We start from the raw sequence: 8,714 nt of genomic DNA, 5'->3' as shown, positions 1-8,714 counted from the left end.
GGAGGGACAGCGCAGGAGGGGAAGGCCCTTTATGAGGTAGATTGATTCAGTGACTGGGGTAATGGGCATGGGAGTGTCAGAGACAGTGCGATTGGCACAACACAGAGCGGAGTTTAGAGCTGTTGTAATAGGGTCACTATGAGTCGCAAGCGACTTGACGGCACATAACAACAACAACAACAACAAACTATAAATGTACCCATTTTAAACTTATGCCTGAATAAAATGTCAGAATATTCTCAAATGCTTTGAACCTTCATGGAAAAGATAAATTTATTCACTCATCTAATTAGTATTCTTATTTGGCAGTATAAGCATATTCTATATTCTAAAGAGAAAAGTGCATAAAAAGAAAAAGATATAAACATACTTACTCTCCTAGAGGAAGCTTGCATTACATCAAGTAAATAAAGCTGAATACTCCAAAATAATTGTATAATCTCAAATGTAATAAGCTATACCGCATCAAAACAATAAGTTGTCAGTAAGTATATTAAAAAAAAATGAGGACCTAGATTAATCCAGGGTTAATGAAAAAAAAAATGTTTTCGGTTGAGTTCCAAAGAATTGGAATTCTTTGGTCAAGTGAAGAGAGAAAATTTCAGGAAAGAGGATGAGAAGTTGAAAAGTAAAAAACATAGAATCCTAAAGAATTATTGAGGGGCATAGGATAAATGAAAGAATAGCATCGTAAGATGCAACTGAGGAGATTATTCAATGTCCGGTGGACTCTTAGAAATATTGTGGAGTTTATTTCAAATGTATTGAGATTCCCCCAAAAGTTATTCAATAATTGTAATTGTTTGTTAAAAGATTCTTCTGAATACTGTGAAGAATAAATGCTTTAGTTGTTGTTGTCAGGCACCACTGAGGTGAGTACAGCCCATAGCAATCCTATGAACAACAGGTCTGAACCTGGTCCTCTCCTGTGCCATCCTCACACTTCCTGATACACTAGATCTCTTTGCAGCAGTCACAGTGTTAATACACCCTGTTGAGCATCTTCCTCTCCTTCGCTGACTCTCTACTTTTCTGAGCATCATATCTCTCTACATGGAAGAGCCCCTCTGAACAGCATGCCCATAGTACATGAAGCACAGAAGCACAGCTTTATCATCTTTGGCTGTACTTTCGCTAAGACATATTTGTTTGTTCTCTTGACAATCCGTGGAATGTTGTAGTACTTTTCTCCAACACCTCAGCTCAAAGACATCAATTCTTCTTCTATCAGCCTTATTCATTGCCTAGCTCTCAGATACATAACAAATGATGGGAAAGACCATAGCCTGAATCAGACACACCTTAGCCCTCAAACTGACATCATCATTCCCCAATAATTTGGAGAGATCCCTGACTGCCAACTTTCCCAGTGTAATACATCCCCTGATTTCCTGACTGCTGGTATCAAGGTTGTTAGTTATGGGTCCAAGTTTGATGAAGTTATTGGCAGTTTCAATCTTTTATCCACCTGTCATGATGTTGCTGATAGGTCCAGTGGTAAGAATTTTGTTTTCTTGATGTTGAGATATAATCCATAGTGAAGGCTGTATTCCTTGATCTTCTGCAGCAAGTGCTTCAAGTCCTCCTCACAAGCAAGGTGTGTCATTTGCCTAACACAGGTTATTGACGCGTCTTCCTCTGATCTTGATACCATATTCTTCTTCATAGTGTCCAGGTTCTCAAATAACTTGCTTACCATACAGATTGAAAAGGTATGGAGAGAGACTACAACCCTGATACACTCCATTCTTTATTTTAAACATCTGGAAGAGCACATAAATGGAGAACTGCCAGATGTGTAGGTTGGGTTTAGAAGAGGTCATGATACTAGGGATATTATGTGTTGTTGTTGTTTGGTGCCGTCGAGTCATAGGTCATAGACGACTCATAGCTACCCCATGAACAAACGGCCTGAACACTGTTCGTACATAGAGTTTCCGGAGGTAAGCCATTTCGGAAGTGGATGCCGCTCCTGCTTCCAGAGGGATATTATAGCTAATGTTAAATAGATCTTGGCTGAAAGCAGAGAGCACCATAAGAATGTCTGTGTTTTATTCCCTATGCAAACGCATTTGATTGTGTGGATCATAATAAACTGTGGCTAATTCTGAGAATGGAAATTTCAGGACACTTGATTGTGCTTATGCAAAGCCTATACTTGGACCAGGAGATGGTCATCAGAACAAAGCAAGGAAACATTGCATGGTTTAAAATTGGGAAGAGTGTACACCAGGAATGTGTCCTCTATTCATACTTTTTCAATCTATATACAGAACAGATTATCTGGGAGGCTGGGCTTTCTGAGGAGGAATGTAATATCAGGATTGGAGGAAAATTCATCAACAACCTGCATTATGCAGGTGACACAATGTTGCTTAAATGAAACTGAGGAGGACCTGAAGTACTTGCTGCAGAAGGTCAAGAATTTCACCCCTCAATATAGACTGAAGCTCATCATTAAGAAAACAAAGATCCTCGCCACAGGGCCAATTGGCAGCGTCATGATAGATGGTGAAGAGACTGATTGTTTTAGTTTTGCTTTAGTTTTAGTTTTAGCTTTAGTTTGTTTGGATCCACAATCAACAATCTTGGTACCAGCAGTGAGGAAATCAAAAGACGAATCACACTGAGAAATTTTGCTATCAGGAACATCTCCAGAATACTTAAGAGCAATTATGTCAGTCTGGAGACTAAGGTGTGCCTCATCTAGGCTACAGTCTTTGCAGTCACATGCTATGCATCAGAAAGCTGGACGATGACCAGAGATGATTCAAGGAGAATTGATGCCTTTGAGCTGTGGTTTTGAAGAAGAGTATTGAATATACCATGGACTCCTAGAAGAACAAACAAAATTGTCCTGGAGAGGGTGAAATCAGGCTGCTCCTTCGAGGCAAAGATTCTGAATCTTTGTCTGACATACTTTGGGCATGTTGCAAGGAGGGACCAGTCCTTGAAGAGGGACATTATGCTTGGGAGGTTGGAAAGACAGCGTAAGAGAGGAAGACCCTGGATGAAATGGATTGATTCAGTAACTGGGGGGAATGGGTTAAGTGTGACAGAGACAATAAAGTTGCCTCAGGATAGAGAAGGGTTCACAGCTGCTGTACATTGGGTCACTTGAGTCACAGATGACTTAGTGGTACACAGCAACAACAGTGTTCCCTTGCTCTATTTGCACAAAAGCTTCTTGCTCTTGCATGAGCACAATGAAGTGCTCTAGGATTCTCATTCTTTTCAAAGTTACCCATAACTTGTTATGATCCACACAGTCAAATGTCTTCAGATAGTCAATGAAACATAAATAGACATTTTCCTGGTATTCTTTACTTTCAGGCAGGATACATCTAACATCGACAATGATATCCCTGCTGCCACAGCCTCTTCTAAATCCTGCCTGAACTTCTGGTTCTATGTATTAATTTTTGAATGATCTTAAGCAGTATTCTGCTGGCACGTGATAATAAGGATATTCTTCAGTAGTTTCTACATTCTTTTCAACCGTCTTTCTTGGGAATGGGAACAAATATGGACCTAGGCAAAACTCATGGGAATGGCAAGATTTTACATAGGAAACATTAATTATCATCAAGTAAAGCAGTAACATCATAATCATAATGATATTTAAGACCATTCCATTGAAGTACGATGAAACAGATCAGGAGAGCGTCGTTATGTGAAGGTGCAAGAGAGAAGGAAGGAGAAAGAATCTGGTATTGGGCAATGTTCACGGGGCTGATAGACTGGTCAGGAAAGGTAAGACGATATGATGCCAGGACGGGGAAGACCTTTCCTTTGAAGAAAGGATAGAACTTATGTCAGTAATGAACAAAACAACAACAACAACAAAAAACCCAACATTTTACAGGATAGTAGATTTAGCCAATCGCAACACCACATGGCATTCTTTTAACTCTCTCAGAGTTTTGAACTGGTTAATCAGCACCATTTCTGAGAAATTTCCATTTCCATGCCAGAGATACTGAATAAAAATGACGATTTAGCAGGATCCCTACATGATTCTAATAGAGTCCTGTGTGGTTCTTATAGAATAGAAATCACCTGGGGGTCTTGTTTAACTGTAGATTCTGATTCAGTATGTCTAGGGTGGAAAGGCATACTCTCACCACATATCAAACCAGAATGAGCCTATCTGAAGCCCTGATTTGCAACTAGCTTTTGGTATGGGTTCCACATGAAAAAGAAAAAAAATTGAAAAAAAAAATTCCAAGTAAGCCTTAGCACCGTGGTGGTCCCTGTCAGAGTCCAGAGAAGTTTTAATACAAAACCCTGTAGTTAGAAACCAAGTCAGCTAGAGCTGGTTTGTAATTAGGTGGCTTTTTTGGAGTCTACTGAAAAATTCCCAGGGTACTTGAAAAGTCTTCTCCCACCACCTCCAGAGAATAGGAGCTCTTCTCAAATGTTTCTGACCTTTTACAGGATTATTCACCACTCTGTAGTGGAAAGAACTCGAGCTTTGACCACATATTAGCTAAATGATTTATGAAATTACCTGGCAATGGGAAAAGATGGCTGTCTGACAGAAGAAAAATGATATGGCCTAAGTGTCTGCACATGGAGCTGCAATAGCTTTAACTGAGACATTCTGCAGTCTGGTCACCGATTTTTAATGATTCCATTGACGTCAGACAGTGTCTAGTGCAACTAGCTATTTTTATATATCAATTGAAAATGCAGCAGCTATCTCTCCTCTGAATTAGATCACAGAGTAACAGTGGAACGCTTGCTTGCCTTGGCCTTACGGTGGACGAGCAGGCGCTCCTGGGTTGTGTTAGAGGAGAATATGAGTTTTCCTCCATCTGCCCTGGAGCAGTGGATCTGGTTGTCAGTTGTACAAATCACTCAGTGCTTTTTATTGTAGTGTTTGTAAATCAAGAAGAAAGAGAATATTCTGTTTTGCTGATCTGAAAGAAACCACAAGAAAGCTGAGAGTGGTACACAGAATAAGGAAAGCAGCAGGATTATCAATGCCAGTCAAGGAAGCAAATGAGTACAGGATGGCTGGTGTCCTTTCCCTCTACAACAGTGCTGATCTTCTGATAAATGAAGGTGAAGGACCTGGTTCAGGCCCAGGGATCCGGAAGGGCTCCAGTCTCTAACGGCTATCGTTTGTGACTATTGAAATTTATGGTTCTAAAGAATCTCCCCAGTCTGATATATTCTAATACAGTTATTACTTAAAATACCTCCTGATGTTAACAGGTAGGCATGTCTAGCCAGGATACCTTATGAATAAACATGAAGCAGCTTCACACGTGATATTTTTAGCAGAATCCCCAGAGTCACTGTGAATATATTGTCACTACCTTCATATTTTTATTTGAAATAAAGTAAACAAATGATCAACAAATATCACATGACCCACATTTAAAAAGTCTTTTGTCGTGATGACCAGGGTATTAGATTTTTCAATTTCCTCACGTAAAATCAGCTTCTAAGGCGTACAATTTTACCTACTGCAGAAGGCAGAAACTCACTATTTTGTAAAATTTGAGGGGGTGAGATGAAATGGGAAAGGGTTGCTTTCCTCTCAGCAGTGCATATATTCTGGCAAGACCCTTCCTTTACTGGGCTCTATTATCTGACTGCACTTCGTCAGTTCTGAATGCTAAATTGCAGACGATAATATCAGTTTCCAAATGTCAGACATCATGATGAATTGGCTTTTCAACTTTTCAAACCACTTGCTTTCCATGCTTCTGAAATGTCAAACGTAAAGGTTCCTGATAACAAAACTGTGCAAAGCATGTTATTTTAATTTTTTTTCAGCAATCATAACACTTAATGGGCAGCTCCTCTAAGGCTTGTTTCATATGCAAAAGCCTGTGCTCTTTGGTTGATATTCTAATTCTATAGACTGAGTCAGCTTTCAAGTAAACTGATCAATACAATCTAACCTCTATAACAGCACATTTGAACTTATTGATGGCACCACCTCTTTAATGCTAAAATTTGCGTTTAAAAACTGTCGATTAAATGCTTAATTAATCTCTTGCTTTTAATTTGTCTTTTGTTTCAGGCACACAGATGTGCATTTGCCCTTTTGGAAAGTGAAGTGAGAGCAGCTAAAAAAAGAATTTCAAGGCACATGAATTTTTCTTCATTAACATTTTAGTCTAACAAAACTGACATCAGAATTGTCACCCTGCATTCCACACGATGCTTCCAGGGACCAGTCCAAGGAACTGGGCTGTTGGCTTTGCTTGCACTTTTTAAAAATCCTGTCTTTTGATCAATGCTCAGGTGACAATGTTGTTGTTGTCATTGTTGTGTACCGTTGAGTTGGAACTTACCCACATAGCAAGGGAAACCCTCCAACGAGTATTGAGAAGCAGTAAATACGTGGGATAAGATGACTCATCTTTTTTCTGTGGAGCACCGAGTGGATTTGAATCCCGTACCTTTGTGTTGGTAGCACAATTCCATATCACTAAGCCAGCAGAGCTCCCTCAAATGATAATATTTACTACCGAAATTAGAGATACTAGCCATAGTTTATTGGATGGCTTGGTTGGCCTTTTCATTTATCCATTCATGTATTTACCCATTGATTTGCCAAATATTTGCAGAATACCTACTGTATTCTAAGCATTTTGCTAGATAAAAGTAAAAAAAAAATAAATTCAAAGATTCTCTACTCAAGGAGCTACAATTTCAAGAAGAAATTGATAATATCATGTTGATGTTGTCATGTGTTGTTGTTATGTGCTGTCGAGTCGCTTGCTACTCATAGTGACCCTATGTACAACAGCCCTAAACGCCACTCCCTGTGGCAAACACTGTGACAATTAAAACAGACTTTCAGGGGGGAAATTAAAGAGGAACAAACTGGGGGGAGGAGGGTAGAAAAAATAGTGGAACAATGAATGAATGGAAACCCCAAATTTCTGTAAGTGTTCATTAAAATTAATAAAATTTAATAATAAAAAAAGAAAACTAAGATTATCACCATTGAGCCAATTGGTAGCATTGTGATAGATGACAAAGAATTTGAGGTTTTTCACAGCTTTATCTTGCTTGACTACACAATCAACACTTGTATTAGTAGCAACCAGGAAACCAAAAGATGTGTTGCTTTGGGAAAGTGTGCTGTCAGGGACCTATCCCAAGTACAGAAAAGCAACAATGTTAGTCTAGAGACTAAGGTGCACCTGATCTAAATAATGGTCTTTGCAATTACTTGTAATGGAACAGAAAGTTGGACAATGACTAGGAATGATAGGAGAATTGATCCCTTTGATCTGTGGTACTGGAGAAGAGTATTAAATATACCATGGCCTGTTAGAAGAACAAACAGGTTTGTCCTAGAGAGGGTGAAATCAGGCTGCTTCTTGCAGGCAAGGATTTTGAAGCATCATCTGACATATTTTGAGCATGTTGCAAGGAGAGACGAGTTCTTGGAGAGGGACATCATGCTTGGAAAGGTGGAGGAGCAGTGCAAGATAAGATTCTGAATGATATGGATTGACTGGTGTAATCGAAGTAAGTGTGTCAGAGACAATGAGGTTGGCTCAGGATAGAATAGGGTTCAGAGCTATTGTGCATAAGGTCCCTGTGAGTCACAAGCAATTCAACAGCACATAAAAATCCCAACATTGAGAAAAATTGGAAGTAATTGCTGCATTCTATGAGGAGGAATGCAGCATCAGGACTGGAGGAAGACTCATTAACTTGTGTAATTTAGATGACACAAGCTTTTTGCTGAAAGTGAGTAGGACCTGAAATGCTTGCTTCAGAAAATTAAGGACTATAGCTCTTCAACATGAATTACATCTCAACAACAAGGAAAGAAAGGTCCTTACTACTGGGGCAATAGGTAATCTCAAGTGAAGAAATCATTGAAACTGTCAATGATTTCATTTTACTTGGATAGACAATCAATACTCTTGATAGCAGTAGTCTGGAGATCAGGAGATGTATTTCAGTGCATCTGATTCAGGCCATGTTCTTTTTTTTTTTTTTTTACTTTTTTAAAAAATTCATTTAAATGAAAGTTTACAGAGACTTAGGGTTTCCAGTCATTCATTGTTTCACTTTTCTCCCTGTCCACCCCGTCCTCCCCAATTCACTCTCCTCCTTGAAAAGGAAAACTCTTTCATTGTTATGCAATCCCTCCACCCAAGTCCACTCCACTATGAAGGCTTCACTCAGGAATTCTGTAATGACAAGAATTACCATTCATATGTCACTTTTAAACAGTTGTCTCCCTCATCTGTGTCAATGCAATCAATATACATCATTCCTCCCTTCCTTTTCTGTCTTCCGTTAACTATGATGTCAGTTCCATTTTACAACAGTGGCCCTATGCAATATTTGTCCTTTTGTGACTGAGACATTTCACTCAGCATAATGTCCTCCAGGGTCCTCCATTTTGCATAATATTTCATGAGTTCCTTGTTTTTCAATGCTGCACAGTATTCCATTGTGTGAATATACCACAGCTTGTCTATCCATTCGTTTGTTGATTGGCACTTGGGTTATTTCCAGCTCTTTGCTATTGCGAACAAAGCTGCAATAAATGTGGGTATGCATATATCTGCTTGAGAGACTGTTATGGTATCTTTAGGGTCAATTCCCAGTAGTGGAATTGCTGGGTCAAATGGTATTTCTATTTGCAACTTTTTGAGAAAGTGCCATACAGACTTCCTTAGTGGTTGTACCATTTTACACTCCCAGCAACAATGAATAAGGGTTCC

This window comes from Elephantulus edwardii, unplaced genomic scaffold, assembly GCF_000299155.1.
Source record: "Elephantulus edwardii isolate Elephantulus edwardi_28Jun2011 unplaced genomic scaffold, EleEdw1.0 scaffold00079, whole genome shotgun sequence".
In the NCBI taxonomy this organism is placed as follows: Eukaryota; Metazoa; Chordata; class Mammalia; order Macroscelidea; family Macroscelididae; genus Elephantulus; species Elephantulus edwardii.
Note: the sequence above shows the minus strand (reverse complement) of the source record.